This window comes from Acinonyx jubatus, chromosome C1 (assembly GCF_027475565.1).
Source record: "Acinonyx jubatus isolate Ajub_Pintada_27869175 chromosome C1, VMU_Ajub_asm_v1.0, whole genome shotgun sequence".
In the NCBI taxonomy this organism is placed as follows: domain Eukaryota; kingdom Metazoa; phylum Chordata; class Mammalia; order Carnivora; family Felidae; genus Acinonyx; species Acinonyx jubatus.
Window position 1 is genome coordinate 214,064,750 of NC_069381.1, and position 21,941 is coordinate 214,086,690.

The 21,941-nt window shown below is 48.1% G+C and overlaps 1 long non-coding RNA gene across 1 annotated transcript in view; it reads left to right on the plus strand.

The window, feature by feature from the left end:
* Positions 1-729: 729 nt before the first annotated feature.
* Positions 730-21,941, plus strand: part of LOC106968411 (uncharacterized) — a 28,195-nt gene continuing 6,983 nt past the window's right edge. The window contains exons 1-2 of the long non-coding RNA XR_001429135.3: positions 730-1,167; positions 2,867-3,041. This is a non-coding gene — a long non-coding RNA (uncharacterized LOC106968411). The remainder of the gene's footprint in view (positions 1,168-2,866; positions 3,042-21,941) is intronic.

Sequence of the window (21,941 nt, forward strand, 5' to 3'; positions counted from 1 at the left end):
TTGTTATAATCTTTTCAGAACTCAGAATACGTGGGAAGGGTAGAAAGTTAACATCTTTTTTTAAAAATATGGGCTGTTTGGCATGACTTAGGGTAGAGATAAAACATGATCGTGGTGGAGTTGGCTTGAGACAGGCTTTAAACAACGCACACTGTTGGCTTAGCCATATCTTTAAAAAATTAGGGGCTAAGGAGCACGTGACTCCGTGCCAGACATGGTCCTTGGGTCTTTAAGTGCGCAGTCTTACTTAATCCTGGCAACCTTAGGAAGTGGTGTCTTTATCTGCTGTTTTACGGGGAAGGAGGTTCTGCAGTAGATACCGTGTCTCAAAGTCCCACTTCAGATCCCTGCGTAACTGGCACCAGAGTCTATACGGGCTTTCCCTGACGCATAACCGCATGCCTTCGCCCCTTCCGTAAGCATCCAGGAGCCGTCCGGCCCTGGGTCTGCTGAGATCATCTGCGATCCCCGCCTGCACGGGGCCTAGGGTTCGGTGGGGCTGGCGGTCAGCAGGCAGGACATCATAACCGAGGGTGGCAAAGCCCCGCCATTGGAGGGACGCCGGTGTCCCCCGTGGGCAGAGCGGCTGCTCCAAGGGGCATTCAAAAGGAGGCCTGGAGAGTCAGAGGAACAGGCCTGCCAGCCCAGGGGAGGGAGGGCCAACAGGGCAGGGTGGGGGGCGCCTGAAGGATGGAGGGGGTTCGGCGTGGCTGGCCATGGCGAGGAGGGAGGGGAGGGAACGTAACTCGGAGCAGCCGCAGGGCCACGCCCAGCAGAGCCTTTCGGACCAGAGCGTGGACCCCAGGTTTCTTTCCAAGGGTGGAGAGGAGCACTGGGCGGTTTTGGGCGGGGAGTGGCATGCAGTGACTCGGGGAGCGGCGGGGGGGACAGGAGGCAGCTGGGTGGCCACACTTTCCGTGGTCTCTACCCCCTCCCCATGCCAGAGAGTCCTCACAGCCAGCTGGCCCGAAAGGACAGAAATCCTATCCTGGCCACAGGACCAGGGTCCGGGCTCACTGTGGACATTGTCTCCCTGTCCTCTTCTGCCTGGGGGAGGACTTTAAGGCCCCTGTCGGGGCCTCCGTTTGGGTTCGTCTGCTGGTTCGACTGGGGGTTTGGAGGGAGCCCACATAGCTGGAGTGCCCTTCTTATGACGTCGTATCTAAGGTGCGTGCCATCAACATGACGTGTCCCCGAGGCAGGGCGGGGGGACTGTGGCCCACACACACATCCATGCCCGGCAGAGCAGTGGGCTCTGGGGTTCGGAAAGGCGCGAGGCAGGCGTCTCTCGAGGAGCTCCCGGCCATGATGTTGGCAGACGACCAGGGCAGGTGATGAGTGCGGGGGCATATGAGCGGGAGGGGCAGGAAGGGGGGCAGGGATGAACTGACCGTGGGGGGCGGGCGCTGTCCGAGAAGGCTTTGTAGACATCAGAAAGGGTTTTCAAGGACGAAGTTGGTCAAGCAGGCGGTGGGGAGAGGGGCTGTGAAGGGGGCTCAGGACAAGGGCGGGTGCTGGGCCGGGACTGGCATGGCTTTGCGTTGTTAGGGTACAGTGTTGAGGTGGCGGTGGGCACGTGGGACTGCGGATGGCCTGCGGGTCATGCGGGGACCCGCGTAGGCTCAGGGGCTGTGGAGGGGCTCAGGCCGGCACGCGGCCACCCTCGCAGAAGCAGCTGTCGGGGGGGGGCAGTTAGGAGCATACGGCCAGAGGCTCCACAAGGGGCGGGGAGGGTCTCAGTGAGGATGGGACAATTGGGAGGAAAGGACCAAATGAGTTAAGACATCAGGAGGGGGAGACACACAGGGGATCAAGTGGACACCGGGCCAGCCTGAGACCTGAGGGGTAGGACAGAGGACAGGGCGGCTATACCCCTGGGGACCACAGCCAGGGATGGGCTTCCAGGTGACGGGAGGCAGAAGGGATCAGGTCCGTCTGTGGAGCTGGACACATGCGGCCAGAGCCGGGACAGAGACTAGAGTGTATGGGTCGTCCATCTGAGCGTCGTGGGAGTGGGGGAGGGTCCTGGGGCGGGAGCAGAGGCCCACGGGGCCCGAGTGTTGGAGGGTTCACAAGCTCCACACCAGCAGTACTAGAGGTTGTAGATAAATATCATTACCGTGTCTTTACATTTCTGGAACATTCAATTAGTAGGATCGGAGTCTGACTCCAGGATGTTAACAACCAGCTTCTGGGCTCTCTGCTTCCTCATGCTGGGGCGTCTTTGCAGAAGGAGCTGTGCCGCTTGAACTGAATCCTAGGTTCTGTTCGACGCCCCTCAAACTGAATCCTAGGTTCTGTTTGATGCCCCTCGGCCCAGCCGGCCTAGCCTGGTCCCCGTGCTGACATCTGTATCCACCCGTCCGGTGGCCTCCCAGCGCTTTGGGAAGAAAGCGGTCCTAGCTGGCCACAGCCACCGGGGAATCAGTGACGGGAAACCTGTGTTTTGGTGTGATGGGGTGAGCTGGGTCGGGAGCCCCGACCCCAGGCTGGCCTCCCGATTTCTCTGGTGTCGCGTGCGCACGGCCAGCATCGGGACAGGGAGGGATGGCTCCTAAGTGCTCTCTGCACGAGGGCCAAAACTGTCCAGTGCTCCCCTCCACCCTTGGAAAGAAACCTGGGGTCCTCCCTGCCGCCTTTCTCTTCTGGGCTCTGAAACGCGGGTGAGGGATTATCCCTTCGGCAGGTTAATTAACTTTCTGTATTGTCCTCCCCGCCTCCCCCCACCCCTTCCTCTAAGCGAGTGGCAAGGGTGCACTGACGTGGCATCCCGCCACTGTCACATCTCCTCCTGTAATTCCCTCAGTCTGGGATCAGTGGTCTGGAATCTCAGATGTCTCTTCCTCGATTTCTGTAATTTTTCCAGAGGTTGGTTTGTGCGCCTTCTCTCCAAGCATCAGGCTCAACTCACCGGAGGAGGAAAGCGAAGCCTCTGGGCGCTTGTGACAGCTGACATATTCCCCGCAAGCTGAGGGATGGTTCCCATTAAATGAGGATGTATGATCAATCCCCGCAAATTAAGGCTGCCTCGTGAGCTGCAGGTGAGACCCTCGCCAGTGAGTCTTTGTTAATTAGCATCCTGGCTCGTTCGGGAGAAGAAAAGCCAGAGTGTGTGTTTGTTGAAAATGTGTCTTTCCGTTTCGGGGCAGCTGTCTCCGGTGTCGACGGCACAGATCGGGGACAGGCGGGCAGCTGCCTGCTGTGGGTCACACTATGGGTGGCCCTTGCCCTAGGGTTAGACGGTCTGTTCGAGCATCCTGGTTCTAGAGGGATCAGAACCAATGCCCCTCTGGGTACTCAGTTTTGCTTTGGGATACAATCAGAGATCAAAGATGTCTCTCTCTTCCTCTGCAACTCACACACACTGGCCCCTGCACACACCTCTGCTCTGTGCTCTGTTTCTTATCAGTTCCCTGCCCTCCTCAGCTGCTGAACTTTCCCTCGTACGTCTCCGTCTCTAAAGAGGGGTAGCACGGTAACACCCCTGCAGCTGGTTGGATCGTGTCTCACTCCCACCAAAAATATGTCGGTATCTCAACCCCTGGTGCCTGTGCATGTGGCCTGATTTCGAATTAGGTTCTTTGCAGTTGTAATTAATTCAGGACCTTGAGAAGAGGTTATCCTGGGTCAGGGTGGGCCCTATACCCACAGGCTGGTGTCTTTATGGGGAGAGGAGAGGACCAGCAGACATGCAGAGAAGAAAATGATATGAAGATTAGGCGTGAGGTGGCCACAAGCCAGGGAGCCTCCACGTGCTGGGAAGCCACATGAAGGATTCTGCCCGAGAGTCTTTAAAAAAAATTCTTTTTAATGTTTGTTTTATTTTTAAGAGAGAGGGACAGAGTGGGAGCAGGGGAGGGGCAGAGAGAGAGAGAGGGAGACACAGAATCCGAAGCAGGCTCCAGGCTCCGAGCTGTCAGCACAGAGCCCGACGTGGGGCTCGAACTCACAAACTGCGAGATCGTGACCTGAGCCAAAGTCAGACACTTAACCGACTGAGCCACCCAGGCACCCCTCTGCCCGAGAGTCTTTAGGGAGAGCACAGTTCTGCCAACAGAGTCCAAGATTTTGGACTTCTGGCCTCCAGAACTGAGAGAGGGGGAAAAAAAAAAACACAAAACGCTGTTGTGTGAATCCACACCATTTATGCTGCTTTGTTATAGCGGCTGCCAGAAACTAATACACACTGTCCCATCCCCCATCTGGATGGTGTTTGATAAGATGATGTGAGACAGTACCTCTGGTGCAGGGCCTCAAGCCTCCTGGCTATTATTATTAGTTTTTAGTCTTCCCTCCGCTCTGCTCCCAAGCAAGTGCTTTGCCCCCTGCCTGGGGCCTTACTGAGTGACTGGGGGCTCCCCTCTGGCTTTCCCCTCGGGGACGTTGCTGGCTTGGACTCTGGGTAATATGAACCAGTCAGCAGACCTGAGCCAGGAAGGAGAAAATTATTTTCAGTTCTTCACTATTTTACTCTTTTACTGTAAAAACTTTGGGGGGGCATTTGATAAATCATGTCAACTCTTTTGTGGGATGAACTGGGGTGTCTGTAAGTTCATACAGTAATTAATTCATCCCCCAAGCCAGCAGGCAGCTTGAAACAATACACCACGCCGACACCTTGACATCAGCTTCTGTCTTGCTAATGTGCTAGAGTGATGTGCTAAGGTCATGGTTGGAGTCAGAATGACTTTTCCCGGGCACCTTTTATCAGAGCATGACCTGGCTGGACAAATGGGGCATTTTAAAAACTGTGGACTCCTGAGAAGTTTCTTAAATTCCACACACAAGTGAAAACACGGTATCTGTCTTCTCTGACTTATTTCACTTAGCATAACACTCTCCAGTTCCATCCACCTTGCTACAAATGGCCAGATTTCATTCTTTCTCATTGCCAAGTAGTATTCCATTGCATAGATAAACCACATCTTCTTTATCCATTCGTCAGTTGATGGACATTTGGGCTCTTTCCATAATTTGGCTATTACTGATAGTGCTGCTATAAACATTGGGGTACATGTGCCCCAATGAATCAACACTCCTGTATCCCTTGGGGAAATTCCCAGCAGTGCTATTGCTGGGTCATAGGGTAGTTCTATTTTTAATTTTGGGGGGAACCTCCACACTGTTTTCCAGAGCGGCTGCACCAGTTTGCATTCCCACCAACAGTGCGAGAGGGTTTCCGTCTCTCCACATCCTTGCCAGCATCTGTTGTTTCCTGAGTTGTTAATTGTAGCCACTCTGACTAGTGTGTGGTGGTATCTCAGTGTGGCTTTGATTTGTGTTTCCCTCATGATGAGCGATGTGGAGCATCTTTTCATGTGTCTGTTGGCCATCTGGATGTCTTCTCTGGAGAAGTGTCTATTCATGTGTTCTTCCCATTTCTTCATGGGATTATTTGTTTTTCGGGTGTTGAGTTTGGTAAGTTCTTTATAGGTTTTGGACACTAGCCCTTCATCCGATATGTCTCTTGCAAAATATCTTCTCCCATTCCGTCAGTTGCTTTTTAGTTTTGTTGATGGTTTCCTTTGCTGTGCAGAAGCTTTTTATTTTCATGAGGTCCCAATAGTTCATTTTTGCTTTTATTTCTCTTGTCTTTGGAGACATGTCGAATAGGAGGTTGCTGCGGCCAAGGTCAAAGAGGTTGTTGCTTGTTTTCTCCTCGAGGGTTTTGATGGTTTCCAGTCTCACATTTAGGTCTTTCATCCATCTTGAGTTTATTTTTGTGTCTGGTGTAACAAAGTGGTCCAGTTTCATTCTTCTGCATGTTGTTGTCCGAGACTGTCTTTGTTTCCATTGGATACTCTTTCCTCTTTGTCAAAGATTAGTTGGCCATACATTTGTGGGTCCAATTCTGGACCATGAGGGAAAGGAGGGAGAAAAATAGTTTCAAACAGAGAGGGAGCAAACCATATGAGACTCTTAAATATGGAGAACAAACTGAGGCTTGATGGGGGGCGGGAGGGGAGGGGAAATGGGGTGACAGGCATTGAGGAGGCCACTTGTTGGGATGAGCACTGAGTGTTGTCTGGAAGTGGTGAATCATAGGAATCTACTCCCAAAGCCAAGAGTATGCTGTGTATCCTGTATGTTAGCTAATTTGACAATAAATTATATTTAGGAAAAAAACACAAAACTGTGGCCTCCTGAGTCCCACCAGACTAACCGAATCAAGATCTTCTGGATTTCAAATGCTTTCTGGGAGTCTTTGAGAGCTATGGGAGTAGCCTGGGTGAAGTTGACCATCAGCTCAGGTCACAGGAGCTCTCTGGAAGCAAGTCAGGGGTGGGTAATGCCTTCACACAGAAAGCAGAGGCCGTGGTCTGTTCCATCAGGGGATGCTGGTTCAGAGGGCTCCGGAGGGGACATAGACGACCCTCACCTTCAGCAGGACAGACACTGACTGGACATCAGAAGAGAGAGAAAGGACCTGTATTGCTCCTGAGCCCACAGGGCAAGTAAGAAACCTCCACTTTGTAGACTTAAAAATATTTTTTTAAATGTTTATTTATATTTGAGGGGTTAGGGGCAGAGAGAGAGGGAGACACAGAATCCAGAGCAGGCTCCAGGCTCCGAGCCGTCAGCACAGAACCCGACGTGGGGCTCGAACCCACCAACCGCGAGATCATGACCTGAGCCGAAGTCGGACGCTCCACCGACGGAGCCACCCGGGCGCCGCAACCTTCATTTTGAAAAATTCTCTGGCAGTTTCGAGCCTTGTAGAAACCTTCAAACAAAGAACGAATTTAAATGGGTATCAGGTCAAGGCTTCAGATCAAAGTCTGACCAGTTTGTTCACATAGTGAATGACGTTGATTTCGGTGCAGGTGGCCCAGTATCACGGGAGCCCAGAAACATTAGAATGCGGGCCAGAGCGGCACGGAGTCCACGACCACCGGGGCTCAGTGGGGAGGCACTAGGATATGGCTACGTTATCCGTATCACGTAAGCACATAGAGTTCTCATTCTCATGTGATGGCTCCTTTCTTCTTTTCTCGACAGACCTTTCTGCCACACTCCGAAAACCCTGCATTTCAAAAAGGCTTCCAGAAGGCACTTTCTGGGAGTGTGCTGGGGACCACTGTCAGGCCTGTGCAGAGGGCTGTCTGTGAGAGACTTACTCGTTGCCGTGAGCACAGGCTTGGCTCAGGAGTGTCTGCTCTTGGCGAGGCAGGCGGGGTCAAGGGAGCCTGCGTGTCAGGAGGACCTGGTGTCTGACAAGCGACGGATCTGTCTGGGCCTCATCGTTTTTGTTTAGGACGCAGAAGCCTAGCCCTTCCTCCAGGAGAAATCGCCGTGTATCCGGGGAGCGTGTGGGGTGATCTGGTTTTAGCACTGGGCATGGCATTCGGCCCAGAAGCGGCCTCCTCGCGGCCATGTCTGACAAGCCTCCTTCGAGCCCCACATTTCTTGGTGCGCACCTCTCTAGACACGTCCTCCCCTCCATTTCCTCCCCTCTTCTCATTGCCTGTGTGCATTCCTTCTCTTTCTCTCCGGCTTCCTGATGGACTCTGCTCTTCTCCCTGCCCCCAGTGGCTCTGTCCGTCCTGAGCTCTCCTCCTGCTCTCTCGGCCACAGCCTCTGTGTCCTGGAAGCCCCACCATGTCTGTGCAGACTGTCCTGTCTCCTGAGCTCCAGACCCGTGCATGACCCAGGATTCTCCACAGCCACAGAAGACTCGACTTTTCTAAAATGCAATTCCTATCATGAAGCCAGAGGCCCTGGGAGTGACCCGGGCTGAATCCTCTTCTCTTGGTGTCTTGTTCCCTCCTCCCCAGGTCCAGCATCTGTTCACCGCCAGCGTGGCTGCTCTCAGGCACAGTGCACCGTCTTTTGTCACCTTCCGAAAGCGTTTTGCTGGGTCCCCTTCTCAGTATGGCGCGCAGGGCCTTCTCTGTTGGTCCTTCCTGGCCTCTGCCGCCATGATGCATTTATGTTCTACTTGCACGGTCATTCCTGACACCCATTCTCTGGTGCATCCTTGGCCTGGTGGACTTCTAAGCATCCTTCAAGACCCTGCTCAAATGCATCTGCTTTGGAGAGCTTTCCTGAGTCCCCGGCAGAAGCCATACGTCCCTGCACCCTGAGCTCCGCCTCTGCCTCAGGAACATCTCCCCGTGCCGAGGTGTTCCCTCCTGGCCTTTCTCTTCCTGAAAATCGTGCACCTCTTGCATGGATACATTTTTTGCTTATCTTCTTGTCCCTTGCCTGTCCCCACTGCCCCACTCCAGCACCCAGCGGCACCCAGACAGGTACATCGGCCCTGGCTTGGTGGTCACCTGGCTGCTGAACACAGAAGCTTCGAGGTGGCTTGGGGCCAGGTGGAGGGGCGGGATGTTCACGTTCTGCTCACGTTCTCCACTCCCAAGTGGTGACGGCCACTCTGGTCACTCCCACAGCACTGCCACACCTTCTTTTCCCTCTTCCTCCAATTTCATTGTTTCCTCTGTCTCCAGCTAAGACCCAGGCGAGAGGGGAAGACGTCGTGGCCAGTTTGGGGTGTGGACAATGAGAACATGAGAAGAGGCAAGAGAAATGTTATTCTTCTTGCCTTCTTAGCCTGTAACGTAAGAGAAGATCCAGATACAAGTCACATGCTGTACAATTTACCCTTTCAAAGTGTACAAATCAGTGGGGTTTTTTGAATATTCACAAAGCTGTGCACACAGCACTATTCTGATTCCAGAATGTTCTCATCACCCCAAATAGAAAGCCATTAGCAGTCACTTCTCACTCACCCCTCTCCCATCCTGTTAACTTCTCATGTAGCATTACACACACACACACACACACACACACACACACCCCTACACTTTGGCCTGGATAGCATAAAATTAAAAGCAAATTTTACTTCTAGAAAATTTTCGATTATACATAGAGCCTCATCTTCATGGACTTAACTCTACAAGGTTATGCTTTTGTACGTAGGGGTGTCTGCCATAGGAGCTAACATTTGTAGTGTTTAGAACTGTGCCTGGCACTTGCTAAGTGCTATAAATGTGTTTGCCAACCAACTAGCTGAATGGCAGTGTTATTGGAAGAGGTAGAATTTCGGGATTCCAAGGTCTCTCTCAAAAATCTAACGGAAAATCCCATCTGTTCAATTGAGGCCAAACACCAGATTTGAAACACAAGGATGTCCTTAAGAAGGGGATGATTCCTTATTAAATATTGGAAAATATTCCTAACTTCCCTCTAGAGAGAAGCCATGGCAAAAGACCAGTTACGAGAAAAATACAGTCAAAGGAAAGTGGAATTAGAACATTTTGCTATAATTTTAAGTAAGTGGATTCTTTCCATTTATTATTAATTGTGTTCCCACTGGATGCCTCAGTCTCCATAATGTTTATTTACCTATCAACATCAGTACTCACAAGGTATTCCGGACCCGCTGGGCATCTCCTCTGTAGGATAGAGCACTTTTAACAACGCAGGTGTATCACACAAAGTTTTTAGAATGACGTAAAAATAATACTAAACTCTAATTTAGCTTTTGGCATTAATTTCTCGATTGTAAGAAGGGCTCATGTCATAGCCTTTAAGGACATTATGCATCTAAAGACAAATCTGAAGTGCTGTTGAGAACGGCAGACCCAGCTGGAGGCTCTGGGAGCTGTTCCATCTGGAAGAAACCATGGCATGTCCAGAGGGCAGGGTGGTCCGATGGAGTCGATGCTGGAGAGGGTGCGTGTACAATAGCAACTCTGGACCAGGGTTGGAATCCGGGCCAGCAGATGGAGAGGCTGAGGCTGGCAGCTTCCTGGGAATGAGCCAGCAGGCAGAAGTAAGGTCCAGGCAGATGCCTTGGGCACAGGGCAAAGGAAGCAGAATGCAGACCTCTATGGGGACCCAGTTTGCAGAGGTGGGTAAAGGTGGTGACTTGGTCACAGGAGGGGCTGGAGCTTGCCAGAGCAGGGCTGTAGCAGAGCCCCAGTCTGGGCTCAGGTGAGCTGAGGACTGAGCAGCCTCCTTTGCACGCTCAAGCCCGGTGATGTAGACGCTGGTGGGGGGAGGCTGCGGGAGCCATGGCTGGCCAAAGTTGTGAGAATAGTCTGAAAGAGCCCTGATTGGCTTTGCAGTGATGAGGTTGTGGGTGCCCACGACCATGCGGTAGCCCTACTCTGGCTATGTTCCCACGTAGTCTCTAAGTAGGGTCCACGGGACTAGATATGGTGCATCAGCAGTGGCCAGACTGGTGAAAAGCCGTTCGATGCTGGCTTCAGCCTGTGGCTTCTGGAATAAGGCAGGTGTGGGCTCGAATCCCAGCTTTACCATTTGCCAATGTCATGGCCTTGGGATTGTTATTGATCCCTCTGGGGCACGGCTCATTAAAAGCACTGTTACAAGGATGCAGGAAATAATGTATGCCAAGAGCATCCGAGGTTATTACCGATGAAGCCCAGGAAGGTCATTTTCACTGATTGCATTGGCTAAGTACACTCAGTCCGATGACCACAGCCATCTGCTCCCCCATTAGTTTCCTGGCCCCCACACCAGTGTTTCTGAACTTTTAAAATGTTTTGAGTCACAAACTCCTTTCAAAACCCGACGAAAACTCTGCATACTTCCCCCCACTGAAATCTACTCGGACATTTTGCAAGGGATTTCAGAGGGTTCCCAGATAACCCGAGTTGAGAATCCCTGCTCTTGAGGACAAGACTGATTTGTAACTGTCATTTCACCTGTCACTGTGCCACAGGTGTGTGCAGTCCTGCACAAATGCTTTAACGTTCCCATTTGCAAAACAGACTTTCTTTATCTGATACACATTGCCCCTTATGCATTGATGAATCTTCTGAGTAAGACCATGTCTTTGGCACAGCCCATGGAACCCTGCTACTCACTTCCGGCAACTGTCTGGACAGTGTCTGAGTCTGTAGAAAACCCTGTTTCTTGGACATTATGGGACTCCTTCTCCTTTTTGTCCTGCTGAAACCATCTTTCCACAGAGAAGGGATGCTGTATTGGATTCTATCACAGGTAGACGTCATGTTACTATCCGGACCTGACCTGCCTCTAGTCTCTAGTCTCCCTTCTAACCTCCTCTTTCCACAACCTCATCGAGCCCCACGTTGTCCTTCCCAGTTGATGTTTTGTGGAAATTTTGCATGAGGGAGGCAACGACGTGGGGTGGCTTGACAATTAATTGAATAACGTGATGGGTAAAATTAATAATGGGGCAGACCTTTAAGAGTTAATATGATACAATTTCCAGATTAAGTGGGGACATTTCGTTAAGACTGTTGGGAAGGAGGAATAAAAATATATGATCGTATTTGCATATTTCTGCAAAAAGAGACACAGAAATGATAATGTAGAGGTTAGTCAAAGTGGTGACCTTTGGGGACTGGGTAAGAATGGGGTAGAGAGAAGGGTTGAAGATAAGTGACTTGGGTATAATTTTATATATAATTGTGATTTTTGCACCGTATATATTCTAATGTTAAGAAATAGAGTTTAATACAAAATGGTAAAAAAAAAAAAGCAAACTCCGGTATTAAAAACATAAGTTAATTTAGTTGTGTGACAAACCGATCATTCTAACAGCACAAGAGAAATCTTAATGCAAATAACTTTGAACTTTGCTAACTAGATTTGTTCTTGATAATGGCATGGCTGCTGTCATTATTTCACTTTTCAAATATTTTCCAAGTATCGTAGGATAGATGGAGTAAGTGTCTGTATCCTCTTGCCGGGTCCAGGGCTCTCACTGTGGAAGAAGGAGCCACAAAAACGGAATGGGGGAGGTGGGGAGGAGTCTTTGGTGTCGGGTTGAGTCAAAGGAATCAGAGTGGAATATGTACTTATGTATTACCTATCACCAACAGTGCTAAGGTGCAGTGACATCCCAGTTATGGTGGGCACACCTAGTGCCCAAACTTTGGTTCCTAAATACCATTCTTCACTAAAGGGAACTAGGGCTTTTGGAGAGACAGCTGATGCCTGTAGGGAGCCACAAATTGCACCTGGAACATCTAACTTTGGAAACCAGGGTGTCATGTATGGGCTGGAGGAACACGTAAAATGACACAAGAGCTGGCAAGGAGGGGCTCCTGGTGGACAGACCGTCTATCAAAACAGTAACTATGTGTGGCAACAACACCTGGGTGTCATTCTTCCCCAAATGTTAATAAAGAGGAAATGATCAGGCAAAGCAATGCCAGACATCCTGCAGGACAACCAGCCTAGGCTCTGTTCAATGTCATGCAAAATAAACAACTCAAAGGGTGGTAGATGGGGAGCTGTTGTAAAATAAAATAAAGTAAAAAAAATAAAATAAAAACAGTAAAAATGCAGTGAAAGAAGCTTCATGGGATCCTGGGGCAAAAAAATGCAACCTTTGTAAGAGGCATTGTGCTGGGACGACTGAGGATAGTGAGTGTAGCCTCAGTAGATGGGGCTGTTCCATTCTGGTTTCTATTTGCTGGTGTGCTCACATCTGTGGTCGCCCCGGGAATGGGGCTCCCAAGGCTGAGCCTTTAGCCTGCTGGAGTCCTGGGGCTTCCTCCGTCCCCATCAGCTGGGAGGTCTGGTGACTGGTGAGGGTCCCAACCCCTGGCTGGAACCTGCCGGAACTCTGCATGCCCTGTGCTGCCCTGTAATCCTGCCTAATTGAGAGGGTCTAGGTCATTTTCCTGCTCCTTCTTCTGCTCCAGCTCTGGTGGGTGGAAGAATCTGCTGTATTCAGCTGTCCCCTAACCTGCCCCTCAGATCCCTGAAATCTACGGAAGGAGATTTTACTGGTGTATCTGTGTCCTCCTGGCCAGGCCACAACTAATTCTCAACGGGTGGGCTTCTGCCTCATAAACCGCCCTCACGTGTCAGCTGGTTGTGCTTTTCTCGTTTCCAAACAGCATCGTCTCTTCGCTTCCTCCACGGGGCTTGGATCTTTGTGCCAGGATGAATCAGGGATTCTGAATTCCCAGACACCTTGGTGTTGACTCTCCCCCAAAAGGGCTGTGGGCACGTCAGTACTTGGGGAGTTAGGGATTGGGGTCTTTGTGAGCTCATCGTGTATCCTTGGGGCAAAGCAGTTGACTGCAGGGGGACTCCGTGTCCTAATGGTCACTTCGCGTCGGAGGACTCAATGCTTCTTAGCAAGTGGCAAACATCTGAGTTACTTGTGGAACATCAAAACAGCACGAAAATCAAAACCACCAAACACACGGCCGGCTCCCACTACCGGGGGGTTCTCCTTCCGCAGGTCCGGGTGGGGCCCGAACACATGTACTTTTTAGAAGGTTCACGGAGTCTTCTGACACATGTGTTTGTTGGAGAACCACCCGACCAGAATGACGTCCATCAGAGCTCTTTCCAGGGGAGGGGCGGTTCAGTGGCTTCCAAAATGTTTCTGAGGTTCAGAAAAACAAGGCCGGAGGAGTGACTCAATGCTTGGGCCATGCACATTCTTGCCGAGTGAGGCTGAGCCACACCAGAGCCCCTGTTCTGCACTCACATCTGCTTTTCTCCCAGATGTGGGGCACCTCCTTCCCTCCAGAGAGGGATGTTTTCGTGTTGGCCGGCTGGCCGGCCCTGGGCCTTCTGAGGGGTCATTTGAACCTGAGTGGCGCAGTGAAGGAAAAACAGCCAGTGGGATGACAAATGGGCTTGATTTCAAAGAAGTGTGTTTCCAGCCGGAGGAAGGGCGGTCTTAGTGCCCCGGCTTTGCCTGGGAGTGCTGAGTCACGACCGCTCGGTCAGCAGTGTTTCGCAATGGGCCTCAGGGTTTGCTTGGATCATGCCCTTTCCAAGAAAAAGCCCAAGCCTGACCCAGCAGTGTGCTTTTTTGTGTGTTAAAACAGAGAGGAATCTGTTCAAAATATGAGAGAAAACAGTCTTGGAAGTGTTCTGGGCTGGCTTCCTCAGGATTCCTTGGATCTTGGGGCCTCATTTGTTTTCTACGGTTCCATCAGTTTAGGATACTATAGTCCAACTAGTTAGCTGCCGAGAACACATTAATTAAGCTCCTAGTGGTTGCCTGCTCGGAATCTCATGTAAGCACCTAACATCTTCTCTCTGGGCCCTCCTCTGAGAAGCCCAGGTGAAGGTCATCACGTGTCCGGATGCTCCCATGGTCCCCGGAGCGACTTGGTCTCTTGAATGACACCTCCCAGCCCCCCGGGGCCTGCCAGTCCTCCTGAACAGGAGCCTGCAGCTGACGTTGACATCCATAAGAAAGAAGAGTGAAAGGTTTCATGAAAATAAGGGCTAAACAGGCGTATGGGTTGAATGGCGGCCTCCACAAGGTATGTCCACTCTTTAATCATAAGTGTCTGTGAGTATTACTTCAATAAAAAGTGTAAGAGAGGCGCCTGGGTGGCTCCGTCGGTTAAGCATCTGACTGTTGACCTCAGCTCAGGTCTTGATCTCAGGGTTGTGAGTTCAAGCCCCACGTTGGGCTCCACGCTGGGATTGGAGCCTACTTTAAAATATACACACACGCACACACACACACACACACACACATATAAAATAGACAAAATTATAAAATAAAAGAAAAGAAAGAAAAGAAAAGAAAAAATTAAATAAGATATACAAAATTTAAGTGAAGTCTTTGAGGTGAAGAGATCATCTTAGTCTCTCTGGTAGGCCCTAAATCCAGTGACAAGTAAGAGTCACAAAGAGGATGATAGCTTGGAGGGATGCCTGAGGCCACCAGAAGCTGGAAGAGTAGAAAGGTCCCCCACCCAGAGCCTGTGTATGTGGCCCTGCAGTCACCTCCACCACACACTCTGGCCTCCAAAACTGTGAGAGTTTCTGTTGTCTTAAGCCACGGGTTTGCGGTAATTTGTTACAACAGCCACAGGAAACGAATACACACACACACACACCCTAGCAAGCAGGCTATACACACAGGGCCCGGACTCCTGATGGAAGCCGGAGGACAGCTAAGCCAGCAGGCGCAGCAGACGCCAGGATCATTTCCTCCTCGGACCCGTACCTCCCTTCCATCCAGGCTCTGCTGTTTGCCCAGCAGATGCCCGCCATTCGGCCTCAGCCTCCAGGTTGCCGCCCCAGAATGTCCTGCCCCCAGTTCTGCAGCTCGGCAGACCCCCACGGCTGGAGGGGTCAGTTGACCTGTCTGAAGTCCGTTGCCCTGACCCCCAGGCCAACCCTTGTGGGGGCCGCCATCCTATGGCTCCAGGGCCCTTCTCCTTCTGGAACCCACTCAGCTGTTCTGCTGTGTCTGCCCCTGAGGACCCCAGGCGGCCTTGACAGGCCAGGCTCAACCCCACCCCTAATGGCACATCCACTGCATGTCCCTGTCACACAGCCATCCTCTGTGACTTTTTATTTTTTCCCCGGAAATACGTTCTGTGACTCCTTTCTTTCCTGGTTGGATTTTAAAGATGAGTTGTGCCATTTTGGATTTCAATGAAGAGTCTTGACGATTTGCCTTCTCCCCCTTTGGGTGTATGTTGAGTTTGAGACAGCGACCGTTTTACGGCACAGGCTGTGCCAAAGTTCCTCTCCTGAAACTGAAAACGTAAAGGTTTTCAGCACATTAATACAGCGAATAATACATTCCGAACATTGTTCTGAGGGGAAAAAATTGGAAATTTATCCTGTGTAACTTTTCACCATGACTATTATTGTGATCTAGAATACTGATGTTAGTGTCAAGAGATCATGCATTTTGTCACTATTTTATCCCTTAGCCTCTAGAGTTGGACATTCTCTGAAATGTCAATTTCTTTTATTTATTTATTAAAACATTTTTAGTTTATTTTAGAGAGAGAGTGAGGGGGAGAGGGGCAGAGGAAAAGAGAGGGAGAATCTTAGGCAGGCTACAAGGCTCAGCATGGAGCCCGACACCGGGCTTGATCTCACAACCCTGGGATCGTGACCTGAGCTGAAATCAAGAGTTGGACCCTCAACCGACTGAGCCATCCAGGTGCCTCTGAAATGGTATTTTCTTTTAATATAGTTTTTGATAAGACGGCCCTATATAGGACAAACATTTCTAAAGAAATATAGAGAGGTAAGTAAGCAAGGCATGACTTCACAAGGTGTCAGATGACCTGTGACTGCCTCTTTTGTGTCTTCACATCAACTCCTATCGTGACCATCCGTTGAGAAGAGGATGCTGGGGTTTTCGCTTTCTCTGCTCCTCTGTGATAGCATATGAGGTCCTGTTTTTGGCAGGATAAATCATGGTTAGCCTCACGATGCCCCTACTGTCCAGAGCAGTGGGGATTCTCTTCATTCCAGGCTGAAATTTATCTTCTGATTTTCTGCACACTCCAAAAGCAGTCCCTTCATCCCCTTCCCCATCCATCATGGTGGAATGCTCCCGTCATGGGCTCTGATGAGAAAGGTCAGACAGGACACCTGTCGGACACACGGCTTTTGTCAAATAATAACCAGAGAGAAAATAATTGACGGAAGACAGACAGGAATTCATTACTAATTACAGAGCCGGGCCATCTTGGCTTCGGATGCAGAGTTCAGGCTAAGTATATTTGCAAAGCGAGTAGTATTAAAAAAGTTCACGTTTACATGGTGGCCATAGTTCGTATGTTCTGCAAGACGTCAGAATTATAAGCCATCGAGGAGGGGCTAGAAGAGACCAAAGATAATTTTACTTTTCATCATGAGTAGCTTCACTCTCAAAATAAAAGCTTCCCAGCCGTGATGTCATCTAATTACTAATAAAAGCAATTATATTCCCATCTTGCAACGTTCTCAAATAGTTATTATTAGAGCCCTAAAGCCGATGGAATTCACCGGGTTACTTTGGGCTGACTGCAGAGTCCTGACATCGACGGCCAAACTTGTCCTTTGAAACAAAAGGGCATCAACTAAAGGCAGGTTCCCTGCGGGCGGCTGTGGGGACAGGCTGGTGGGCACATCTAGAAAGACAGATACTACCTCTGCTCCAGACCCTTCCCTCATTTTATGACTTGCCCCGCCCATGGCCAAGGCGTGTTGCTAATTAGCGGTTTATGATGTGTTTACCTGCTTCCCCACTCCAGCTTTTAGGAAACTCAGAGGCAACTTTACGTTATTTCACATCAACATCCTATGCTCCTTGAAGATGGTCTCTCTTCTGCTTTGGTCTTTCATTTTAGGTAATGTTCTGCAAGGGCTTGGGGACTCCCCGGGGACCCGCCAGGAGCTGGGCATCACGCCCTGACAGAGAGGGGTTGAAGCAGGCCAGCGGGGACAGGGAGCTTTGGCAGACAGGGCTGCTGCAGAAAGTTGTAGAGATGGAGGGGGTTGCACAGTAAGCATTGTTGGCAAGTCTCCCCCGCAGTAACCTTCAGTTCTTCCAACATGCCCTCCCCACTCCCACGGCACCCCCACGACCCCTGCCCCAGCCTCCCGCACCCCCTCCATCCCCGCCCTGCTCCCAGGATTACACATGGAGACAGCTCTTGTCCCCCCCTGCGGAGGGGCCGTCTTGTCTCGCTGAGGAACCCTGGCTGGGCTGGACTGGGGCTGAAACAGAAAATAATGTGTGGTTTTATTACCAAATTCTTGAACAGTTTTATATATATTCATAACTGGAGATAAGGTGAGTAAAATAACCCCATGCCCATAATTCTTCTGAAACATCTGTTTTCAAAATATTGTTTTACCCAGAGGGTGCCACCTTCAAATAGTTGAAGCAACTTCTAAAAGGACCAGGCTGTCAAGCTGGAGTTTAATGCATGAATTGTACTTTCACCCTTCAGACAACCCTTCAAACCCTTCAAACACCCAGTTGCCGTCCTTTGCTTAATGTCTGTATTCTTTCTTTCTCTTTCTTTCTTTCTTTCTTTCTTTCTTTCTTTCTTTCTTTCTCTCTTCTCTCCCTCCTTCCCTCGCTCCCTCCTTCCCTCCCTCCCTCCTTCCTCCCTCTTTCTTTCTCTTTCTTTCTTTCTTCTCTCCCTCCTTCCCTCCCTCCCTCCTTCCCTCCCTCCCTCCTTCCCTCCCTCTTTCTTTCTTTTTCTTCCTTCATTTCTTTCTTTCCTTCTCTTTCTTTCTTTCTTTCAGAGAGAGAGAGAGCTCGAGTGGGGGAAAAGGGGAAAGGGAGAAAGAGACAGAGAGAGAGAGAGAGAGAGAGAGAGAGAGAGAGAGAGGGAATCTTAAGCAGGCTCCACGCTCAGTACAGAGCCTGACGCAGAGCTCAATCCCACAACTCTGGGATCGTGACCTGAGCTGAAATCAAGAGTCAGACACTCAACCAACTGAGCCACCCAGGTGCCCCTAATGTCTGTATTTCTTAAATAGCTTTTCCCCAAAGAGGTCCAGAACTACTTGCTTTAGGATCCTCTAGAAATCTGTAGACTTTTCTTACAAATTTTCTGGGTAGGACTTGAATTTAATAGGCTCCAAAAAGATATTAGGTCAATATAAAGCTTGAGACCCTCTACATTAGGGCATTGGCAAACGTTTTCTTTAAAGGGCTAGATAGTAAATATTTGAGGTTTTGTGGGCTATAGGTCTTTGTGACAACTAAACTCTGCCATAGCAATACACAGATGGATGGACATGATGACTGTGTTTCAATAAAACTTTATTTACAAAATAAGTGGTGGGCTGGATATAGTCCCTGGGCTGTAGTTTGCCAACTCGTGCACCAGACCGTGAGTTTAGAGAATGGAGACCCTGTCTATCTTGTTTGCCACTGCACAGAATCCAGCAAAGTCTGCATCATAAAATAGTCACATGGTAAACATAACCGAGTGCATAAACGAATGGATACTTAACAATGGACCTTGACTTTTTAAGGCTATTTGAAAATTTACATAAGGTGGCATTCATTCTTTTTGGTGTGCAATTCTACGTGTTTTGGCAAATGCACAGTCATGTAACCGCCACTGCAGTCAGGATAGAGACTTTCTCTCTCTCTCCACCCCGACCCCCAATGCCCCCCCTCTTTCCACCCAGACCGCAAATCCCCCCTAGATACTATTCACAGTCACACAGATCTGTTCTCTGTCTCTATGGTTTGGTCTTTGAATATTTGCAACTCATTCGTGTTTTTGCATGTGTCAACAGCCTGTTCCTTTCATTGCTCAATGGTATTCCGTTTTATGGATGTACCACAGGTTTTTTTTTTTTTTTTTTTTACACATTTGGCCATTGTGGGAAATTTTGGTTGTTTTTAGCTTTTGCCAATTAGAATAAAGCTGTTCTAAACACTTCTATACAGGCTTTTTGGGGGAGGGCATATGTTTTCATTTCTCTTGGTTGAGAACTTCAGAACGGATAGCTGAATTATATGGGAAGAGTATGTTTAACTTTATTGGAAACTGTCACATTGCTTTGGAAAGCTGTCCTATTTTGATTCCCACAAGCAGCGTGTAAGAGTTCTTGTTATTCTGCATCCGGGCAAGCACTTGGTATATTCAGTTCAAAAGAATTGCGGTCATTCTGGCAAGCACGTAATGGCAACTTATTGTGGCTTTAATTCGCATTTTCCGAATGAGGAATGATGTTGAGCATCTTTTCTTGTACTTTCTGTCTGTATATCTTCTTTGGCGAAGTGACTGTTTAACTTTTGCCCACTTTTTAAAAATTGGATTTTTTGTTTTATGTTGAATTTTGAGAGTTGTTTATATATTCCTGATACAGGTTCGTAGTCAGTAGTATGACTCACAAATATTTCCTCTCAGTAGGTAGCTGGTCTTTTCTCTCTCTGCCATAGGACAAATGTTCTGGAATTTTGATGATGTCCACTTTATCACCTTTTTATTTTATGGATTATGCTTTCATTATCTCATCTAAGACCTTTCTGCCCAACAGTTGGTCACAGATTTGTTTCCTACATTTTCTTTAATAACTTTACAGCTTTACATGATACTTTTAGGTCTATGATCCACTGAGTTAGGTTTTATATGAGGTGGCAGATGTAGATCAAGACTTAACATTTTGCATATGGGTGTCCAATTTTTCCAGCCCTATTTGTTGAAGATTATCCTTTCTTCCTTGAATTGCCTTTGCACATTTGTTGAAAATCAATTGACCATATTCATGTGGGTCTATGTCTGAGCTCTCTCTTCTGTCCCATAGATCTATCTATCTATTTATTTTTTTACTCCTCTTTCATTCTTGGTATTAATAATTTTTGTCTTTCTTTTTTCCTGATTGGCCTAGCTAGGGGTTTTATTAACTTTATGGGTCTTTCCAAAGAACCAGCTTTGGTTTCTTGATTTTCTCCACTATTTTACTATTGTAAATTTCATTGATTTCTGTTCTCATTTTCATTATTTCTTTCCTCTGCTTGCATTTAGATTTTATTTGTTCTTTATTTTCCTAAGGTGAAAGTTTAGATTATTAATGTTAAATATATGTCTCTAAAGTATGCATTTAATGCTATACATTTTCCTCTAAGTGCCGATTTCACTGCATCAAACACATTTTCATTTTATTTTCATTGTCTCCTAGTTCAAAATATTTTTTCTGACTTCCTCGAGACTTCTTTGATTCATGGGTTGTTTAGCAGCTTATTGTAGAATTTCAAATATTTGGGAATTTTCCAGTTATTGTTCTTTACTGATTTCCAAACTAATTTTGTTACAGTCTGATAATGTATGAGTTCTTTGTATGAGTTCTGTTTTTAAAGATTTGTTGAGCTGTGTTTTATGCCCCAGAATGTAGTCAATATTAGTGAATGTTCCGTGCACTGTTGAAAAGAATGTATACTCTAATGTTGTTGGATGTCAGTTAGGCCAGGTTGATTGATAATGCTGTTCAGGTCATTTACTTCCTTACTATTTTCTATCTGCTTTGTCTATCAATTACTGAGAGAGGGATGTTGAAGTCTCCAACTATGATTGTGAATTTATTGATTTCTCCTTTCAGTCCTATAAGTTTTTGCTTTATAGATTTTGCCATCCTGTTGTTATGTGCATACATGTTTAGGATTGCTGTCTTCCATAAGAAATGATCACTTACCATTATATAATATCTCTCTTTGTTCCTGATAGTCTTCTTTGTTCTGAATTCGGCTTTGTCTGAGATTATTGTGGCTACCCTAGCAGTTTTTGAATTATATCTATGGTATATGTTTCTTCATTTTTTAACTCTTACTGTGTTTGAGTTTTATGTTTAAAATGTGTTTCTCATGGAGGGCATATAGTTGAGTCCTTTTATTTCCTTTAGATCTAATTTGACAATCTCTGTTTTGTATCTGTTGTATTTGGACAATTTGCGTTTAAAGTGATTGTTTGTAGGGCGCCTGGGTGGCTAAGCTGGTTGAGCATTGGACTCTTGAATTTGGCTCAGGTCATGATCCCAGGATTATGGGATTGACCTGCATCAGGCTCTGCACTGAACATGGAGCCTGCTTGAGATTCTCCTTCTCTCTCTCTCTCTCTCTCTCTCTCTGCCCCTCCCCTGTTCATGAGCTCTCCCTCTCTCTCTGTAAAATAAAATAAAAAAATAAATAAAGTGATTGGGGTCACCTGAGTGGCTCAGTTGGTTGTGTCTGACTCTTGATTTCAGCTCAGGTCACAATCTCACAGTTTGTGAAATTGAGCTCTGCATCGGGTTCTGCACTGACAGTGTGGACCCTGCTTGGGATTCTCCTTCTCTCTCTCTTCCTTTCTGTCTCTGAAAATAAACAAATAAACTTAAAAAGAAGTGATTGTTCATATACAGGCATCCTTGCTTTGTATAGTTGCGTGGGGCTGTAGAAATGACCATGGAAGCTGAAACTACACAGAGCGATCTCGATAATCAACGGGAAAAATAAGATGGTTAAAAATATTTTGTCAAAACATTAAAAACTCTCCTGCTGTTGTTTCCTAATGTATAGGAAAATGAAAAGTAGTAAGACTAATATTTACTTAGAACACTATAATGTAAAACATTAGAAACATTCATTCTTTGTAAAAAAAAATATCAGATGTGTGATCATTGCTTGCCTTCTCCTCATATACACCTTCTGTGGGTACTGGGCATCCTCTCTGTGCTTTGGCAGGCCGCCATTTTGATCAGCCTCCAACATTGTC